This window comes from Ochotona princeps, chromosome 11, assembly GCF_030435755.1.
Source record: "Ochotona princeps isolate mOchPri1 chromosome 11, mOchPri1.hap1, whole genome shotgun sequence".
NCBI lineage: Eukaryota > Metazoa > Chordata > Mammalia > Lagomorpha > Ochotonidae > Ochotona > Ochotona princeps.
Window position 1 is genome coordinate 5,451,485 of NC_080842.1, and position 22,343 is coordinate 5,473,827.

The 22,343-nt window shown below is 43.2% G+C and overlaps 1 protein-coding gene and 1 pseudogene across 1 annotated transcript in view; one reads left to right on the forward strand and one right to left on the reverse strand.

Annotated features, from left to right (window-relative positions):
• Window positions 1–7,962: 7,962 nt before the first annotated feature.
• The window catches only part of LOC101521203 (A disintegrin and metallopeptidase domain 3-like), a 91,801-nt gene continuing 77,420 nt past the window's right edge, over window positions 7,963–22,343 (forward strand). Inside the window, exon 1 of the mRNA XM_058669790.1 lies at window positions 7,963–8,115. The gene's annotated coding sequence lies outside the window, so the exon portion shown is untranslated. The remainder of the gene's footprint in view (window positions 8,116–22,343) is intronic.
• On the reverse strand, window positions 9,008–10,216 carry LOC131481351 (mitotic spindle assembly checkpoint protein MAD2A-like; annotated as a pseudogene).

Sequence of the window (22,343 nt, forward strand, 5' to 3'; positions counted from 1 at the left end):
CTTGTTTCCTGTTCCAACTCTCATTGTGGGTACTGTGACCTAACCTTGCCAGGTGTGCATCAGAGTGTGGTATTTGGCTCTGATCCATGCAAACTAGCCAGCTCAGATCTCCTACAAGGGGTGGTGCATCATTCTGACCCAGAAAGGTCCTCCAGATTCCCCCGTCCAAACTGCTGAGTCTCTTCCCCCTTGCTTACCTGCAAGTACAGTTGTCTTGTTGATGGAAGTCCCTGATAGGTGCTTCCTCACCTGCAACACACTTTCTCAGTGGTTCTCTCTCTCCAACATCCCCTTGCCTTTTTCCCTACTCAATCCACAGTACCTACAACTGGGAGCACATGGGTTCCCAGCCCAGCCTTCTGAAGCTTAGTTTCTGGTGGGAGTTGTGCTGGACTGGAGCTCTGCACACCCCCTGAGGTCCCAAGCTCCTGGCATGTGTACTGGCCTGGGACCTTGCCCATCCACACACTCAGGATTTAGCCCCTCACAGTTTCCCAATCTTTGTCCAGCAGCACAAAAGGCCAACATGCTAACCTAGGGCTCTGCTCTTCCCTTTCTGCACCCTGCACAGGACCAAGCACATGGAATATCTCCAGACACACTCTGCTTGCCTAAAATGTGAGCTCCTAGGCCCTGCACAGTTCTGTCACCATATTCCAGGACCTCCACAAGCCCACACCCCCAGGCCCCGTTAAGCCCACTGCCCTGGGCATGCTGGCACGAAAGGTGGCACCTGACTCTTCTATAGCATTGATCAAGAGCCAAGTCAGGAAATGAGATCTTAAATTATACCATTTTACAGCTAAATCTCATCTGAGTACAGTAAATTCATGAATGTCCTTATGTTCAGATCTTGGTAATAGCTTTAGGAAAGCATCAAATGAAAAGCCTACTATGAGTCAGAACCAAAAGATCATGTATCAGTAGAAATTTCACTATCAGCATTAAAGATGCCCATGAGTCTGGTAAGAATGGAATCCCTCTAGACCCTTCATCTCCCGATATGGGACTTGACCTACACTTAGTAAGGGATATATGGCTCATGTCCCCAGCATAGTTACCATTGAAATACACTACCTACAGGACATAGTAGAACAAACCAAGTCTATCAAAATAAAATACCGTTGCAATTGGGAATTTAAACCAAACTGAGATGGAGATGAGAGTTTCACTGATGTGCATAAAAAAAATACACAGGTGATATAAAGTATCATCACATTTGACTTTAGAAGGCTATAATTCTTATGAGCATCATTTAACAAAAAGAATGGCATAACAATCCAATAATCATGGGAGTGCTTTACATAGACAAAATCAAGGATATTAAATTCTGAGTGTAGCTTAGTGAAGGAATGACGTAACTTGGACTGTTAGCATGGCATGGGATGAAGTCACAAGCATCATGGGTTGGCATATGTCCTGACTTGTGTGCCAGCAGCATTTCAGCAGTGAATTTCAGCAAGTTAGCAGACATAGGAAGGTCCCCAAAGGAAATATTTTTGTAGATACACTTAGAGGGTCCTAATGAAATATAATAATAGAGACTCCAGGGCAGATACTACCTGATGCATTTTATCAAGTCAATCATTTCAGATATTTGGAGGAAGACACAGAAACTGACCATATTTTGGGTGTCTAATGATAATGACAATACTAGGGACAAGCATCATTATTCCCAGTACTTTGTTACCTCTGCTCCTGTAATATGGCAGCTACCCATACCCAGTGTCTTCAGTTTAAAAGTACACTTAGCTCTTACCCTGAATATAAACAAACAAGGACACTAGAAATGATATTGCCCTTAAGCCCCAAAGGGAAAGGTGATCTGCCATTCCCATATGTCATTACCTGAGGACTCACAGGGTCAAATACTCTGGCAATTCCCACAATCAGAATATCACAAACTAGGAGTCTCAGGTGGCCCTGGATATTATGGTTATGAAACTTTTACAATAATAATCTGTAGAAGTGATTATAAAGAAAATTTTCTGAGAATCTATAGAAGTGACTGTTATATTTTAAAATCAAAAACAACCAATCTCTCCAGTTGTTACACTCTTGTTACACACACACACACACACACACACACACACACACAGTCTTCTTTTTGTAAAAATAAGAGGTTGAGGAAGTTCTCATGTGTGAGCCATACTCAGGAGTAGAAAGTGCAGGGAGTGGGGAAAAGGGGAATAGATGCTTCTGGTTTTTTGTTTTGTTTTATTTTAGAGATTTATTTATTTTCAGTGGAAAGGCAGATTACAGAGAGAAGGAGGGACAGAAACATCTTCCATCCACTGGTTCACCTCGCAGCCATCTGCAGTGGCCACATCCAGAGCTAGGAGCTGCCTCTGGATCTCTCACATGGGTGTAGGGGCTTAAGGATTAGATGTATTTTGTGCTGCTTTCCTAGGCCACAAGCAGGGAAGTGAATCTAAAGTGAAGCAGCTGGGACCAGAACCAGTCACAGGTGGAGGATTTGCTTGCTACACCACCACACCAGTCCACATTATTTTCTTACACTGTTCTTTTCCTTTTTGCCCTAATTTTGGTCTTCCTAACAGTCATATTCGTTTTTCCAGAATTCAGCATTTTAGTGCACCTAAGGGTAATGCAGAAATTCTATTCAGTGGCAATAACTAGTGGTAAATGTCTAACTCCTCAATTGAAGTGTCATCTAACTAGTATGAGATTCTCATTCCTTGACTGGTCAGATACTACTCTGACTTAGCATGATGTAACAGAAGGTTGACTTTCTTCTTTTGAACTCTGTTAAAGAATAAAGGTTGAGAATCTCTGAGAGGGGAAATGACACAGGCAAATAACTAGAAAGAACTTTAAACTCAGTACTTCCAACACTGTTTGTAGTGCATCCCCACGGCTCCCTAATCTCACACTTACCATGCAGATAGAGCTATAATGTTCAGAAGTATCTGACACATATGTGGGCTTGGCACATCCAATTTCCATTAGACACTCGAGCTTTACTTGGCCATCATCCATCTAGTAGATGCCATGATACTTCCTGAATTTCAACATACCCTTCAGTCACATGCACTGTATACCCTGATAGTTCTGAAATTCCCAAAAGGGAACATGGGAAAGAGAAATTCAAATTCCACTGAAACCCAAACTTATTGTAGTATTCCACTAGTGGCCACTCCAGAAACAACTCCATAGCCTATTAAAGGAAAATAACACTCTCTTAAATAATTACTACATTCATTTTATTCTGAGCTTGCATTCCCTGCCTGCTGCATGTGCACAATACTTGTAAATAACTTGTGTTTTCTTATCCCTTTTATACACTCCTCTTCCTTATATGTCTTCTCATGTGGAAATGAGAAACTTGGATTAAAGTTATCTTGTGCTCTCCCCTTTTACACAAAGACACTACTGCATGAATTCAAAAACTGTTTAACATTCTTTAAAATTTACATTCATTTTAACGTAACTTTTTTTTTTTTTAAATTAGAGGTTGAGGAAGTTCTACTCATGTGTGAGCCATATTCAGGGAAGGGGGAAGGGAAGGGAAATAGATGCCTCTGGTTTTTGTTTTGTTTTATTTTCAAGCTTTGATTTTAGTGGAAAGGAAGATTACAGAGATAGGGAGAGACAAAGAGAAACATTTTCCATCCACTGATTTATTCCCCTAGTGTCTACAAGCTGAGCCAGTCCGAAGCCAGCAGCCAGGAGACGGGACACTGGGCCAGGATGCCCTGCTGTTATGTGGAGGCAGGGTGGGTGGCACTGTAGGGAAGGGTTTCTGGGGACATTTTGGAGTGTGGGCCCTTGAGGGCATGTTTGGGGATAAATGGCCTCTGGTGGCTTCTACAGACTGAGACACTGCACTTGCAGGTGGACTAGGGAGCTCAGATGGAGTGACTTAAGAGGGGGAGGAAACCAGAGGCTGTGTCTTTTTCAGGGCCAGGCACCTGCCCATGTGGGAGACCTGGGTTGGGATGAGAGGGATCACCAGCTGAACACCAATACATACAAAAGCTGGGGTTGAGGGTATGCCTGGCTGGACTAGGCCACAGTACTTACCTGTGAGCGTTAGGGCTGGGAATAGGCCAGGCTGGGCTGTAACACACTGTAATGCAAGAGAGACCTATATCTGGAGGCACAGCCTATTTATTTGTGGATTTGCCTCTGTGGAAATGCAGCAATGACCAGGTTGCATCAGAGTTGGGAATGGTGATAAGCTGATCAAGGCTACAGTACCTGCTAGTGAATGCTGAGATTGGGGTAGCCAGGCTGGACCAGGCTGCCACACCCATTGGTGTGTGTGAGAGCCAGAAAAGGGGTAGGCTAGCTGAGCTAGGCCACAGCATCAGCTGGTAAGAGCTGGGACTGAGTGTGAATCATGTCATGCTGGACTACAGTGTCCCCTAGAAAACACAAAATCTGGGGCTGGGAGCAGGCCTGATAGGGGAATGGTGGGCTCTCCCCTGTTAGGCTGTAGCTCCCACTGGTAAGCATGAAAGTCAAGGTTGGGAGTGGGCCAGGCTGGATAAGGCTGTGGCATTCATCAGCATATGTGTGTGCTGGGTCTGGAGGTAGGGCAAGCTGGACAAGGTTGTAGTACCCAGCAGCCTATGTATGTGCCAGATATGGACGTGGGTTAGGCTGAGCTAAGTCACAGCATCCATGAGTGCTTCCATCCAGGCAGGACAGACTGTGTTAGACTGCAGCACATGGTGGTGTTTGCAAAAACTGGGGCTAGAGAAGGTGCTGGTGGAGTTTATTGGTGGTCATCCCAATTAGGCTATAGTGCCCACTGATATGCATGAGGGTCAGGCCTCTGATGAGCTGGACTCAGCCAGGTTGTAGCACCTGTCACTATGTGTGAGAGATCAGGCTGATGGCAGAAGTGACCTCACAGCTGGATCCAGTAGTATGTACACCATTGGCTGGTGTAATGACACTTCACTGACTGGCACACATAAGAAGTCTTAGGTCTTAGGTGAAGTCTTACGTCACTTTTGGTGAAGTTTCTTGGAATACTCCCCAACTAAATCACTGGACTCAAAACCTGGCCACAGGGAAAATCACAAGCTATGTGGTCCAGCCTTGGATTCCATGTATTGGACTGGGCCTTCTCAGTTGCTGATGCCTGTGCAATACACAGCATGCCCAGATGCACACAGGAGAGATGAATGATGATCATCAAGGCCAGCAGATAATGTTGAGTGCCTTGTCAGAGGAAGGAAAGCAGAACAGGTTGGACAGCTCTATCCAAGCTACGCAACAAGTGTCTGTGGCTGCCTTGAGGTAGACTTGTTCAATCAGTAGACTTTGGAAAGATTTTCCTCAACCTTAGTGCCATGAAGTTGACAATGTCTCTGATCTATCAAAACCACTCCAGTAACACCCTTGGAACAGTCTTCCCCACAATGGAGATTCCAAGTATCATCGAATGACCATCTTCCACCCTCAGATGCTGAAGTAATCTGACAATAAGGAACAGACCCCACCTTTTTCCCATCTACAGACACAGGAGATTAAAAAAAAAAAGACAAAAACAAAAAACTAAAATATACTAAAATATACTCCCTTCCACCTTCCTTCACATCATCCCTCCCGACCCTAATCAGAAACACACATGGACATGCATCCCTCTCAACAATGTAATAACATAAAAAATTAAAGAATTGACCAAAAGGAATAGTCAGAAGAAGAAAATAAATGGCACAGAAATAAGAAAGAAGGTATCTAGATTATTTTGTTTCCAGATAACCTGATTGTATTTATAAAGAAACCTAGTGAATCTACCAAAAGAGTGCCAGAATTACTAAATAAATCTAGTAAAGTTGAAGAAAACAAAATAAGCACAAAAATTCAGAAGCCGTTTTAAACAGGAATAGGAAATTCATTGAGAAAGACATTTTAAGAAAGATCTGACAATAGATATAAACAATTAAAGTATCCTAGAATAAACACAAATAAATCTCCACAACAAGAATTACCAAACACTGATGAATTAAATTGAAGACAAAATTGCTGAAAAATCACCTAGTGTTCATGGATCAGCCTAAACCGTGACATTTGCATGCTACCAAAGGTAATTTACAAGTTGACCGCATTCAGTCAAGGCAAAATTCTTCTAAACTAGGAAAATCAAGCTTAATATGATAATCAACAAAATCCCTCACATGGCCAAAGCATTTTAAGAAATAGAATAAGTCTTGAAGCACCACAAGGATTCCCAGAAGATATTCACACACACAGGCAATGGATTTTTGATGAAGGCACTGGAAATACACCATAGAAGGGAGTCATTTCTGTAAATGGAAGAGGAAACTACAAACATTTGGAGAAGACCAACTCTTGACCTGTTGCCCAACACAAAGTGACTAACCTAATACAAGACCAGAAAGTAACAAAACACAAGAAAGACAGACATTAGTATAGGTAATGGCTATTGAATCAGATGTCCAAAGTACAGGCAAGAAAAGCATAAATAAATACATGTTTTTAGCCAACTGAGAAGATTCTTAACAACGAAGGAAAACTCATAGCAAAGCACACTGTAGAACTGGAATGCTGATTTTGGACTTTGATTAATACTCAAAATATACATAGAACTGAAAAACCTGTGCACCATCAAATACAGTTAAGAACTGAGAAAGGAAGTGAATAGACACGTCTCAGAAGATATCAGTATCTGCCATCCCTGTTCCTTGTGACAGTCAAGACATGGAATCAACCTAGGTGTCCATGAGTGGAAGAATGGATAATGGAAAAATCATTTGGCCATTAAAAAAAAAAGAAATAAATATTTGCTGAATCACAGGGAATCCAGGAGCTAGGAATTCCTTGTGCATCTCCCATGTGGGTGAGAGGTATATAAGTATTTAGACTATCTTCAAACCCTTTGCAGATGCATTATCAGATAACTGAATTGGAAGGGAGGATTAGCTAGGACTTGAATGTAGTGCGTTGAAATGGGATGCAGGAAATTCCAGGTGGTGGCTTAACTTGCTACATCATATTCTCACACTGCCAGCATGGCATAATTCACTGTTAATAATGCTTTCTAAATACAGGCAAGGTGTTCACACTTGATTGAAGCATCTCAATTTAAAAAAAAAAAAGCAACAAGAGTGTTTATCTTAGCAGTTAAGAAGCTGGTATTCTGCACTGGAATACTGCAGTTCACTTCCTGTTTCTAATCCCAGTTCTAGCTTCCTATTATGCACCTTAACCCACTTGACAGCTAGAGGTGCTGGAACCTTCCTGTTGATCCCACCACCTGGGCAATCTCCTTCCCAGCTTTCTGTTATTGTAGACCTTAGGAAGCAGTGTTGACAGGTCAAGTCCCTCCGTTCCTGGTGCGCACAGGTAAAACCTAGATTGAGATTTTGTCCTTTGGCTTTAGGCCTGATTCCTTCCTAGACAATATGGACATTGGAAACTGAACTAGTGAACAGGAGTTCTCCAACACTGTCTGTCCCATTCTCTCAAATAAACAAGATGGAAGTCCATCAGACAGGAAGTGCAACACAGTTTTTTTGGGGGTATGGGATCATGTAAAGAAAATAGTGTTTGAAATCAACTGGAGGCACAACTGAATGTTCGCTGTTTTATTCCTATAATACTCTTACATATTGAGCCTTTTTCCCCCAAATTATAATATCAATAATGAACAGGATTATTACACTTTCCAATAGCTAAAAGGAATGACAGAAGCTATATGCAAGATAGGAAGAATGAATTGAGAATTTTCTGTTAAATTATAAGATACCTGAACTTTTCAAGAAATAATATAGAGTTAATTTTAATTAGGCTTAGATTATTTGAAAATGTTTATTGCAGTCTCTAGGGAAGTTACCCCAACAAAACTTTAGGAAGTACACATCCTTCATATCTTAAAATAGGAGAGCAAATGTAATCCTAAGGGCCGTTCAACCAATGACCTCACACACTTACCACTTTACAGTTTCCAAGGCGTCTGGTGTCCTCCTGAGGACTCCTGAGGCAAAGGAAGTTCGCAGAACACCAATGGCTGAGCAACCTGGGACTTTTATCACCAGATTAAAACACCCCACCTTGGTTCATAGCGTTGCCCTGGCGCGACCAAAAGGGCTGTTTACCGAGACTGTGACGTCACAGAAGGTACGACCAATCAGAATTGCTCTGGGTTTATTGGCAATCAGTTGGGTTTGTATCAGAATCAGAGAGAAAGAGCTGAGTCTCCCTCAAGGCTAAGGCTGCCTTAAGGTTTGCAAATTGATCCATTTAACAACAGGAGGCATTGTAACCATCCTGGTGATCCCAGCTCCTGTCTCCTCTTCCTTGTTCATGATCTTGTTAAAATCGTGAGCCCACAAATTTGGGTATTCGTCACGTGAATTACAGTTTGCTAAATGTATATGGGCATTTCACTTAATTTCCTATTATCTCCACCCATTCCTTTCATGATTGGGATTGTGGTTTCTAGTCTTTCTGAATGTTCGAAATGACTTTAAATTATTGAAGTTTTAAAGATTATTATTTTTAATTTGAAAGACCAAGTTAGCAAGAGAGAAGAGACACTCCCCAAATGGCAGCAATGGCCAGAGCTGGGCTTACATAGAGCTGGGAGCCAGGAGCTTCTTCCATGTCCCCCAAATGCAAGATCCCGAGCACTTTGGCAGTCATTTACTACCTTCCTAGGTCTTAGCAGAGAATTGGTTCAGAAGTGGAGCAGCCAGTGCCCACATAGAAAAAGGACAGTGCATCCATAGGTTTAGCCTGTGGTATTGCGGTGCCATATCAAAATTATTTAATGGGATGAGGGGGCTAACAGTTAGACCTTCCCCACCCACTTAATCCTTTCTGCCCAGCTGTGATGCTCACCTATCATCACCTGAGAGGGGGCTGTATTGTACTGTTGCATAAATAACCACTCCCCTCGGAAGCCCTCATAGAGACCTATGATAGGGAGGGGCTCTCTCTCTCTCTCTCTTTTTTTTTTAAACATACAAATTTAACTTTATTTCATCTTGTCATATAAGACTTGATTTTATAAAACATAAAAACATTTTAAGAGTTTTGCATCACAGGAAATGAAACAGTAGAGATGCTCATTGCTTCATGGGTTCAACTTACATAAATTAAAATAATTAGAAATCTTTTTTGATACAGAACTATACAATGACATAAACGATAAGAGGATCCAATAAAGCAACATTTTCATTGCTTTGGAATTATTAGTTACTTTCAGGATCTAAACAAAGAATCTGAACATTCAGACTTCTTTTTCTGTATTTTATATTAATGTGTATTTTCCTATCTAGATTCTGAGTCAAGCTACTTGACCCAAATGTCTGATTTATGTAGGTATTTAGCTTTGTAACACAGATTTTCCTATCAGCAATTACTACTTTGAATAGACATTACAATGCTGATGAAATCTGCTGTTTCCTTTTTCATGATGTGCAATTAATATTAACCTTATGGTAAGACAGACACCCCCAAGTGGGACAGTTTTGCACAGCTCAGTAACGTATAAAGCTGCTTTTGTTCATCTAAAACTTAACCAATGAAATCAAACTTATTAACTACAGTTGACTTCATTTCAAGAAAAACCACATCTGGGAATTACATTAGTTTCCTCAACTCATCATCAGTCATTGACAGGAATTTTGTAGGCCACCATGCTGTTTACTTTGTGGATAGTTGTAGTAAATGAACAGAGATGGACTTCTTCAGAGTTGGTAATAAACTGTGGTCCAGACTCTTCCCATTTTTCAGGAACAACCAAATCTTTGTCAGTATAAATCAGTAGATCAAACGAACATGAAACTTCCCGTAGCGGTAGAAATGTCACCGTAGCTGTAATCTGTCTGATCACTGAATGGATTTCATCCTGGATAACTTTCTGAGACTTTTCTCTGGGAGCACTATCTTCTTTTGCAGTCTTGTCACATTCGATATCAAATTGCCATCTTTCCAGGACCTCACCACTTTCAACATTTGAGATGACGACCACCAGTCTCTGAATTGAGCATCTGTACAACCATTCTTTCAGCTGTTCCACCACATTATTCAGGTATTTTAGGAGCTCGGGATCCGTAGTTACAAGCAAGTCAGTCCGTATTTCTGCACTCGCGTGAAGGTTTCAGATGGATAAATGCCACGCTGATATAAAATGCTGTTGATGCCAAATGAGAAGAACTCGCCCACGATCTCCGCGCAGGGTGATGCCCTGCTCCCGGGCTGCCTGTCGCGCCATGGCCCCACGGGTGCAGGCGCGTGCTCCGGCTCCGCCGACCAAGACGCCAGCGACCCGCCCCCCCCCCCCCCCTTGATTGCATGATTCCGTCGCTCTGACATTCCAGCTCTTGGCCTCCCCAGTACCTGCTTGCTCTCTGGCTTCCCATGGACAGACTCCAAGGACAGGTAGCCCCTGAGTGTGACCCCTGTATGTTTGTATTCCTCACACTCTGTTCACTGCCTGGGCAAGTCGGTGAAGGTACAAATGCTAAGACGCTTTGTATTTCTAATGTGTGCACTTTCAAGAGTTCCAGGAAAGCTGAGGCCTAGCAGTAATGGAATATGGACAGAGAAGCCAGAAAAGGTGAATGTTTGCAGCTTTGTAAGTGTGTTCAAGTTGTTCACTGGATGTCTTTCAGGATAGCTTTATATTCCTGGGGAAAATGGAACATAGACGTTCAGTGTAGCAGGTAGATGTTGCAAAGGGTGTTACTTGAGTGGTTTTGATAGTTCTGAAAAGTTGTTTCTTTCATTGATCCAGAGTTGAGAAAATGTTTCCAAGGTCTGTTGGTTGACAAATCAACCTTAGTGTATCCACAAACCCAGAAATATGCAGCAGAGCTTGGCCAGGAGAACTCTCCAACACGTTCTTCTTTCAGTATTCTGACAAACCACTAGACACCTCCAGCTAACCTGGATGAGCTGACTGTCATGTCTGTGGTGTGCATCTGGGCATGCTGTCCATTTCACGGTCATCAGCAACTGAGGAGGCTCAGAGTCGATATATGTACTCTGAGGTCAGACCACACATTTTGTGATTCTCCCCGTGGCCAGGATCCGAGTCTAGCAGTCTAGTTGGGAGCTTCACAAGGAACCTTACATGGGATCACCTCAAACTTGACTCATGTGCACCACACAGTGCAGGATAGGTACAGTCTGACACCTGCATCAGATGCAGCTGTCTGATCAGTTCTGCCCCAGGACATATCTCACATGAATGGACCAATGCTGTGATCCATCCCAGCCAGACCACCACAGACCTGATCCTCATGCATACCAGTGGGTGCCATGGCCCCATCAGGTTGAGCACCAATAATCTCCACCAGACCTAGTTTTTCACATGCCACATTCTGCTGAAGCCTCACCCAGCACAGCCCACATCCCATCTGGCTCTCATGTACATTCATGGGTACTGCAGCATAGCTGTGCCCAACCTGGCCCTGCTACCAATCCCCATATATGCTAACAAGTGCCTTGCCTTATCCAGCCTGGCCTATCCCTAGCCCTGGGTCACCAGTGATAGGTATAGGCTAGTAGGGGAGTGTCCACACTTCGCCTGCCACCATGTTCTCAGTCCTGGGAGCCAGGTGACATGATTCATACCCAGTCCTCATCACATGCTCCCTGGTGTTGCAACCTAGCCCAGCCCATTTTGACCCTGGTGCATTCCATTGAATGCAGCAGCCCAGCCCAGCCTGGCCCACCCCCAGACCAACCCACTCCCAATCCTAGCTCTCGCACTCACCAGTGGAAGCAGCAGCCTAAGGGATTTCCCAAAGTTCCCCTGCCAGCTCCTCTCCCAGCCCTGGATCTTCATTTGCCAGCAAATGCTGCAGCCTAGTCTGAGACGCCCTGCCCACAGTCTCAGCATTCATCAGCAGTTATTGCATCCTGGCTTAGCCCAGCTCACCCTTAGTTCAAATTCCCATTGTCAGGTGCAGCAGCCTAGCCCAGTCTTGCCCACCCCAGCCAGCTCTCATGTGAACTGGCAGGTGTTATGGTCCAACCTGGCCTGACCTTCACCCCGGCCCAGCTCTCACTCATGCCAATGTATGCTGTGAGCTGACCCTGCCCACTATGCTCCCAGACCCAGCTCACATGTGCCGATGCATGTTTCAGTCCACACTGATCTAGCCTGCTCCAAGCCATAGCTCTCACACTCATAAACAGGAGCTGTGTCTAGCACGCGAGTTCCACAATGTCCCTTATCATGCCTACTCCCAGCCTTGGATCTCATGTGTGCAGGCAGATGTTGCTACCCAGACTGATGTGGCTAGTCCCCCCACCCCACCGTACTGTCACTCACCAATGGCTATTGCAGCCTAGTACAACTGGCCTAAACCCATTCCAGCTCTCACCATTGGGTGCTACAGCCTAGCCCAGGCTGGCCCAGCCCCAGCCCCAGATCTCATGTGAACCAGTGGGTGCCATGACCTAACTCAGTATGTGCCGCACCCATTCTGGTACAAGCACCAATGGATGATGGACCCAGCCTTGTTGGATCTTCCCCCAGACCCAGCCCATATACATGCTGATGGGTACTACACCCTTGCCCAGCCTGATTGGCCCACAATTCTGGCTTTAGTACTCACCAGTGGAAATTAAAACCCTGAAGCGACATTCCCAGTGTTTCCCTACCAGGCCAACTCCGAGCCCCAAGTCATGCACATGCTGGCAAGTGCTTCAATCCAGTCCAGTATGGCCTACCCACAGTCTCAGCCCACACCCTGTCCAGGCTCTCATTGTGTGAGTGATGCTAAGACTTGACCCAGCCTGGGCTGTCTCCAGATTCAGCCTATACAATTACTGACAAGTGTTGTAGCCTTGCTTGGCCTGACCTGTCCCTAGTCCTGTTTCCCAAGCTCCCCAGAGGGAGCTGCAGACTAGCAGAGGAGTTACCCCAATGTCTTCTACCAGTTGGAGGCAGACCCTTAAAGCTTGGGATTTTTTATTCGCCAGCCAGCACTGACTGGTGAACTGTTCCATACAACTGCAGCTGGAAGAGGGGATCTAGCCTCAAGGTCACCATTTTTTTATGGTTTGAGTTGTTTGTCACAGTATCATCTACCAGTGCTCTCTTAGTTGATTGGATGAACACTGCTTCAAAAACGTTGAACATGGCTGGTGGGGCATGTTCTTCTCTTCCATGAGTGGTGGAACAGGACAGTCTGCCGGCAGGTGTTTAAAAACTCCTGAGCTTTGGGACTGGTGTGGTAGCCTATCAGCTAAAATCCTCACCTGGCATGCACTGGGATGCCATATGGGTGTCGGTTCACGTCCAGGTGGCCCTGCTTCCCATCCAGCTCCCTGCTTGTGGCCTGGGAAAGCAGTCGAGGATGGCCCAAAGCCTTGGGACCCTGCATCTGCATGGGAGACCCAGAAGAGGCTCCTGACTCCTGGTTTCGGATTAACTCAACTCTGTCCTCTGCAGCCACTTGGGGAGTGAATCAGCAGACAAGATTTTTCTGTCTCTCCTCTTTTCTATATATCTGATTTTCCAGTTAAAAAAAGAAAAAAGATTCCTGAGCTTGTAAGAGTCTAAGAGTCTGCCTCAGACTTATTTCTGAGATAGATTTGATCAATTCCTGACAGCTCAGTCTACCATTCTAAATTATCTCCCTTCAGGAGGCTCCTGAAATTGTTACACTAATATTACTATTCTCCAGACTAGGCACTGGGAATTTACAGTATCATTGTTTTTTTTTTTTTTAAGATTTATTTTTATTGTAAGGACAAATCTACTGAGAAGGAAAGAGAGAAACTTCCATCTGCTGGCTTACTTCCCAAATTGCTACAATGGCTGGAGCTAACCCAATCAGAAGCCAGGAGCCAGTAACTTCTTTGGGGTCTCCCATAGGGGTGCAGGGTCCCAAAGCTTTGGGCCATCTAGTACTGGCCATCCTTCAGTGCTTTCCCAGGCCAAAATCAGGGAGGTGGATGAGATAAGTGTAGCATCTAGAGCCCATATAGGATCCTGGCAACAGGCAAGGGAACAACTTAGTCACTGAGCCAATGCACTGGGCCGAGTGACTGTTTTGTTTGTTTTGTTTTACATATGACATAGGAAAAGAAGAGAAAGGAAAGATGCCTTTATTAATGTTACAAGAGTGGGAGCTGAGTGCCAGAAGCAGGGTGGGTGGGTGGGGAAGGAGGATGGGAGGTCCCTCCTGCAGAAGCTCCCCTGGCTAAGGCCAAGGTGTGTGCCAGGATCAGCGGCCAACAGTGGGAAGCCTGCAGGCCCAGATTCTCAAGCGTGTGGTCTTCAGCACCACTGCCAAGGGTCGCGTGGGGGCAGCCCTCACCAGGAAACCATAATAAAGGCGTCTTCCTTTCCTGTCCGTTTTCCACATTTTATATTTTAAAAACCCAGTTACTCTTGAAAGAATTTCCACCTAACTGATGCTAAGCCCCATTTGCCAAGAGATCTACACCTGTTGGGTTTCCAGGAAATGCCAGGGACTTTCCCATAGGAGCTTGGGTGGGTCCTCCTCAGAATAAAATCTGCTACAATGGAATAGAGTTGTTTAGAATATTTTTTCTTATGCTAATTAAAACAAAAAAAAAGCAAGGAAGAAGAGGTTAACACAGAGACTCGGTATGTTATGATCTGTTGTTTAGAACTGGAGGAAGGCAAGAAGAAATGAAAGCATTAAGGCTAGGGATGCTTTCTTGTGTTATTTATTTATTTATTTTTATTCATTGATTACATTGTATTATGTGATACAGTTTCGTCTTGTGTTATTTATGACCAGAGAGGGGCAGCAAGGAGAGATAGCACTGGGACTTAGTCTGCTGCTTGGTGTTGAATGTGAGTCATCGCACATAGTGGAGGAAGACAGGGCCCCAGCGAGCTGAGTGCCTTTGAGCCTTCATTTTCTCACATGTAAAATGGAACATTCTTACCCATCTTGATTGATATTTTGGGGGAATAATTGAGATACAAGGTGTAAATCACCATTGTAGAGTGTCCATAAACTGCTTTGCAGGAGTTTTTCAGAAAGTTTCACTTCCCTTTTCCATTTGTCATAAATTAGCAACACTACTGTTCATTTATTGGGTATCTACTATTGTGCAAAGAAACTTATTTACGTTGCTAGTTGACTCTCAAAGACATAGCTATTATCAGAAACAACATGCAGGATTTTTTTTTTTTAAAGATTTATTTGTTTTATTACAGCCAGATATACACAGAGGAGGAGAGACAGAGAGGAAGATCTTCCGTCCGATGATTCACTCCCCAAGTGAGCCGCAACAGGCCGGTGCGCGCCGATCCGATGCCGGGAACCAGGAACCTCTTCCAGGTCTCCCACGCGGGTGCAGGGTCCCAATGCATTGGGCTGTCCTCTCCTGCTTTCCCAGGCCACAAGCAGGAAGCTGGATGGGAAGTGGAGCTGCCGGGATTAGAACCGGCGCCCATATGGGATCCCGGGGCTTTCAAGGCGAGGACTTTAGCCGCTAGGCCACGGCCGCCAGGCCCAACATGCAGGATGTTAATCCAGGTATATCTAATAAGAGTTTCTTCAAAGCTAGGTATCTGCACTCTTGCTTCTATACCAGCTCCTTATCTGGGAACAATTGTAGATGGCATTTGAACAGTTCTGGATATCTCTCTTCTGTAGATGCCATCTGATGGTAGCCTACATATGGTGTAATAAGAAATAAGCCTTAGCTCCTCTCATGTACAGTAGAATCGCCAGTAACATGTAGGATATGGTAAAATGATCTCTTTCAGTTTTGGCCCTTAGGAGGAATTTATCTTGCTACTGGTCAAGGGTGATAGGTTAGCAAACAGCAGGCAAATCATAATTGCCTATTTCTTATGCTACCTTGAGCTGTTAAGACAGGGCAGCTGAAGATTAGAGCCATCATAATTTAGTGTCTTGGGACTGGTACAATGGCTCAACTGGTTGATCCTCCACTTTCAAGAACTGGCATCCTATATGGAAAACAGTTCATATCCCAGTTGCACACATCCAACTCCCTGCTAGTGGCCTTGGAGGGAAATGGAGGATGACCCAGGTCCATGGGACCCTGTACCCATGTGGGAGACCTGGAAGAGGCTCCTGGCTCCTGGTTTCAGATTGGCTCAGCTCTGGCCATTGCAGCCATTTGGGGAGTGAACCAGCAGATGGAAGATCTTTCTTTGTCCTCTCTGTAAATCTGCCTCTCCAACAAAATCAAATGAATCTTAAAAATTAATTTAGTGTAGCATAAGCTCTTCAACATCCTCACTTTGCAAGTAGTTATGGTTTGTCTCATTTCTACTTTTAGGGGAGCTCTCACTAGTGTTAACTTGGATCACAAACCTAGATCCTATTCTTATTTACCTATTGTGTGAACTTTTGTCATTATTTTCCTATTTCTGAGACTGTTTCCTGGCCTGGAAGGGGTGTAGTCTTTTAAGGCTTTCTTTCTTTGACAGTGCTTGATTTAAAAGAAAGTGCCCTGGCAGTAAGAATGCATTATGAGATGGAAGATTATGGTTTTGATGGCATAGAATTAGTATGTCCACATCAGTATTTGATGTCTAGGACAAACATGGAGTCTTGAGTGGGATCCGGACTGGTACTATCACGTCCCTTGACAGTCGTTCCTGATACTTGTGAAACTATAGGTCGGACTGGGATGGGAACTTTCTAAGGAAGTCATGGCTATATTGATATCAGCTGTTTCCTGTTAGCTGGAATCAGAACGCCTTCTGATATCATTGAACACCAATGCACCCTTGTCTCATTTTGCAGCTTTTTAGAAAGTCAGGGATTGAATATTAGTATCGTATTAATGCACTGCAAAAAAGTTTATGGGAAAACAAAATTTAAAATAATCTATTTTGCTACACTGTTTTGAGATTCATGCATTTGAAAATTCAAAGAAAAAGCTGTGAAGATGAAGAAGAAGTTTTCAATACACTAGTTCATTCCCCAAAGGGCTGCAATAGCCTGGACTTCACCAAGTGAATTAAGAAGATGGGAACAAAACCCAGGTCTTTGACATGAGTGACCGTGACTCAACAATTGGCACAATTGGCAGAAAGATGGAGTCAGGAGTGGAACCTAAATTCAGACCAATGGACTCATCATATGTGGTACACAAGACTCTCATGGACCTCCCACTCCAACTGTTCAGCCTCTTTTTTTAAACCATATAACATTTTTATTTACTTTTTAGATATTTATTTGTTTTTATTGGAAAGGCAGATCAGATTTATGAGCAGAGACTGGGGAAGATCTTCCATCCACTGGTTCACACCCCAAGTAACTGCAATGGCCCAGAGCTGAGTCAATGCAAAGCCAGGAGCTTCCTCTGGGTCTCTCACACACATTCAGGGTCTCAAAGCTTTGGGCCAAACTTCACTGCTTTCCCAGACCACAAGCAGATTAGGGCAGGAGGTGAAGCAGCAATCTAGATCAAAACACAGGATCCGTCTGTTCATTGTTTACAAAAAATACATCTCACAAACAAAAATACATAAAAACCCAAGATGAAGGAGTGGAAAGGGATATTCCTGGCCAGTAGAAAAAAATGAGCTGGTTTAGCCATTTTTAAAAAATATTTATTTCATATTTTATTTGAAAGTCAGATATGCAGAGAGGAGGAGAGACAGAGAGGAAGATCTTCCATCCGATGATTCACTCCCCAAGTGACTGCATTGGCTGGTGCTGCACTGATCAAAAGCCAGGAGCCAGGAACTTCCTCCAGGTCTCCCACATGGGTGCAGAGTCCCAAGGCTTTGGACCATCCTTGACTGCTTTTCCAGGCCACAAATAGGGAACTGGTTGGGAACTGGGGCTGCTGGAATTAGAACAGGCGCCCTTAGGGATCCAAGGTGAGGACTTTAGCCACTAGGCCACGCCGCCAGGCCCTAGTTTAGCCATTGTAATATCAGATAACATAGACTTTGCTGTTAAAATCATTACAAGAGAAAAAGAAGGACACTACATTGACTGGGGATCCATTCAAAAAGAGCAAAGAAATAATGATAAAATGTAATGCACCAAATGTTAGGGAACTTAACTATGTGAAACTATCATTAATGAATTTTATGGGAGATATAGACTCCTATAAAATAACATTGGGGGACCTTAATACCGTACTAACTTCAATGGGTGAATTGTTGAGGCAGAAAATCGGCAAAGAGACAACAGAGCTAACCTATATGATACAACAGATGAACCTAGTTGATATACACAGAACCTTACTTTCTATATACACAGAACAGATTTTGTTTTTCATCAGTACATGGAAGCTTCTCCAGAATTGGGCATATTGTAGGCCAGAAAACCATTCATAACAAGTTTAGAGAAAAAAATATATACCATGCATCTTCTAAGACAATCGAGGAGTGAAACTGCAGTCCAGCAAGTTAGAATAACCCAGAAAATATGCAGATCATTGGAAAATACAAAACATAATGCTGAATGAACAGTGGGATATAAAGGATTCAAAACTGAAATTTGAAAAATCGCATTGAACAAATAAAAGCAATAACACGACACATAAAACCTTTCGGGACACAGCCAAAGCAATCGACTTTTCATAATAGCAAAGTTCACTGCAATCAGTGCCTAAAGCAAAAAGCTGGAAAAGCATCTGATAAAGGAGCTAACTGTACACATGCAGGAGCTATTCAAAATAATCCCAAGATTAGAACAAAAAAAAGGACAATATAAGCAAAATAGAAACAAAATGAACAACCATAAAATAAACTAATTAAGTTAATCAAAGAGATATTTCTTTGAAAAAAAATCAACACCAGTATCCCAAATCAACAGCAATAGCAACAAAACCGAAATGCACATTTCAGTAAAATCATAGATGTGAAAGGAAATAACGATGGATACCTTGGAAATAAAAAAAAATCATCAGGAACTGTTATAAGCAGCTATACCCCCCCCCCCAATTGGAAGACCTAGAAGAAATGGATAGACTTTTGAACACATGCAATTTACCAAAATCGAATCATGAGGTATTAATGCCTACACATAACTGGAACTAGGATAGAGACAATCAGTAATTAAATCCCTTCCAACAGGAAAAAGCCCAGGACCAGGTGGCTTCACTGCTGATTTCTGTCTAATGTTTCAAGAATTCACCCCATTTTCCCACAATCGATTCAAAACAATAGAAAGGGATTCAATCCTTCTGAACTCTTTCTATAAGGCAAACATCCCCTGATACCAAAGCCAGAAAGAAACACAAAAGAAAGAGAACTACAGAGCAGTATCATTGATGAATACAGATGCAAAATCCCTCAACAAAATAATAGGAAACAGATCATTCACCCGAACCAGGTGGGATTTATTCCTGACATTCAGAGATGATTTAAAATCTGTAAATAAATAAATGTGATATACCACATCAACAAAATGAAGAATAAAAACTGTATCAATAGATGCGTACAAGATATTTGGCAAAATCTGGCACCACTTTATGCTAGAAACCAAAGCAAGATAGGTATACAAGGAACATTCTTCAACACAATCAAAGCAACATAGAAAAACCCACTGCCTGCAACATGCTGGAACGGGAAAGGCTGGAAGCATTTCCACCAAGATCTGGAAGTAGACAAACTGTCCACTCTTACCACTGCTAATCTGCATAGTATTTGAAGTCATAACTAGACTATTAGGCAAGAAAAGTAAGTTAAAAGAATTCAAATTAGAAACAAGGAGATTATTATCTCTGTTCATAGACAACATGATTCTATACATAGGAGAACCAAATTAACAAAAAGACTATTGGAACTCAAGATAACAGGGTACAAAATGGTAAATGTAAATTAATGGGTTTAGTACGCACAAATAACTCTATGGCTGAGAAAGAACTTGTAATAGAAGTGCCATTCAAATTGGCAAACAACTTTAAATACCTTGGAATAAACCTAACCCAAGATGTGAAAGGCCTCTATGAAGAAATTATAAAATATTAAACAGAAAAAGACATTAAAAGACGTATAAAATATATCATGCTCATAGATTGGTAGAGTCAGTATTATCAAAATGTCCATATTACCAAAAGTAATCTAGATTCAATGCAATTTCAAAGTCCTAACAATATTCTTCTCATTTGGAAACACAAGAAGACCATCAATAGCCAAGGCTGTGTTGAACAATAAAAATACAGTTGGGGAAAAATTCCAGATTTCGAAATGTATTACAGGGCAATGATAATCAACACAGTCTAGTACTGGTTCAGGAATAAATGAACAATGGACCATATTAGAAAACTGAGAAGTGAGCCCATGCATATGAAGCCAGTTAATCTTTGACAAGGAAACTGAAAGTAACCAAGGTAGAAACTTTGGCTTCTTTAACAAATGATGTTGGGATAATTGAATACCTGCTTGCAGAAGTAAGAAATAGGACCCTCCCCACATCTAACCTTATACACAAATCGGAGTTACCCTTTTTCAAAAGTTCATACATAGCACCTGTTATTCATGTTATGTATTTCCTTCTTCATTCTCCAATTATTGTGAAAAGTCTCTCATTTGAAAGACTTAGAGTTTGTTTATCCATTCCTCTACTGAAATACATCTGAATTATTTCCAGGTTTTGATAATTGTGGAAGGGAAGCCTACTATAAATGTATGCACAAGTTTTCATATTTAACCAAGTTTTGGGAGATTATTCGTGATCAAATAACTTACAGATTGCTAAGTAACATCATAAATGGACTTCTAATTTGACAAGAAAACATTAAAGGTTTTTCTCAATTGTCTGTGAGATAATTCTTTACCTTTTTTCCCTTATGATAGTTTTGCTGCACAGTCAACCAACATAACCACCATCACATTTTTTTTTCCGGTTTTGTTTCATTTGCTATTCTTAGCCCACTTTTAGGTGTCTGGTAATATCTTCTTGTTTAGATTTATTTATTTATTTGAAGGCACAGTAACACAGAGTGAAGGAAACACACACACACACACACACACACACACACAGAGAAGTGTTCATTCCCCAGTGACTGCAATGCCTGGGCTATGAACAAGGTAGAATTCAAGAGCCAGGAGCCAGAAGCTTCTTCCTGGTCTTTCACATGACTACCAGGGTCCAAACACTTGAGTTGACCTCTGCTGATTTCCCAAGTACATTAGCAGGAGCTGGATTGTAGTGCAGTAGCTAAGAGGGGAACCAGTGCCCACGTGGACTTCTGGCAGTAGCATGCTGTGTTGGCTCCCCTGTGAGGTGTAGCTCTTCATTTAACACTTTATATAAAAATAATTAGGAATAAGGGGGCTGCCTGGGCTGGGATAGGCTACAGTACAAACCAGCAGAAGTTGGAAATGGGGGCAGGCTGGACTGAGCCAGGCTGAAGCACTCACTGGTTGATGCCAAGGTGAGGTGAGCCATGCCAGTCTGGGGGTGGTGGGTGCTGTGACCATGAGCCCTGGGAGTTGGGGAGGGAGTGGAGGTCTGGCAGAGCCCGGGTCATTTGGCTCAAGTCCTTGGGCCTGCTTGTATGGTAGGTGCTATGACCATAAGCCCTGAGAGCAGGGGGTCTGGTGGGGCTTGGGTCACTTGGCCTGAGTCCTTGGGCCTCCCTGCAAGGTGGGTGCTGGGTTCGTGAATCCCAGGGGCAGGGTGGTCTGGGTCACCTGGCCTGGGTCGTTAGGCCTTCCTGCACAGTGGGTACTAGGTCTGTGAACCCCAAGGATGGGGGTTCTGACAGGATCTGGCTCACCTGGCCTGGGTCCTTGGGCCTGCCTGCATGGTGGGTACCAGGTCCGTGAGCCCATGGGGCATGGAGTCTGGCAGGGCCCAGATTACCTGGCTTGGGCCCTTGAGCCTGCCTGAGAGAGGTGGTCCTCCTCAGTGGAAAAGATGGAGTAGTTGACAGCTGACCCAAATCCACATAGAGGATATGGCAGCCCATGGGGCCTTCAAAAGACATCTGTTTTTATAGCAGAGGATGGAGAACAGAATAGATCAGACAACTGCCTCAACCAACAATGACAGCAAATATCTGGGCAAATGGAGATTCTAAGCGGACTATGGCAGCCAGTGGACATTGAATGTGTTCCCTCATCCTTGGATCAGCAAGATCAACATTTCAGAACTGTCAAAACCACTGGGTGAAATTCTTGGAGCATTCTCCACATCAGGATCCTAGCTCAATATTGGGTGCCCATTCCCAGTCACCAGGTACTGGAGTGGTTGAGAGGCTGGGTATAGCTTCTCTCCTGTTTCCCCCTGCCCCCAGATACAGGAAGAAGAAATGGAAAGCTTGGAAACAATGATATACCACTTTTCCTTAACCCTCGCTCCTTCTTACCCATATGAACTATGTAAGCATCATCTAACATAGAAATTTAAAAAAAGAGAAAAAAATTAGGGATTTACAATGTTTTAAAAATTCTGGTGAGA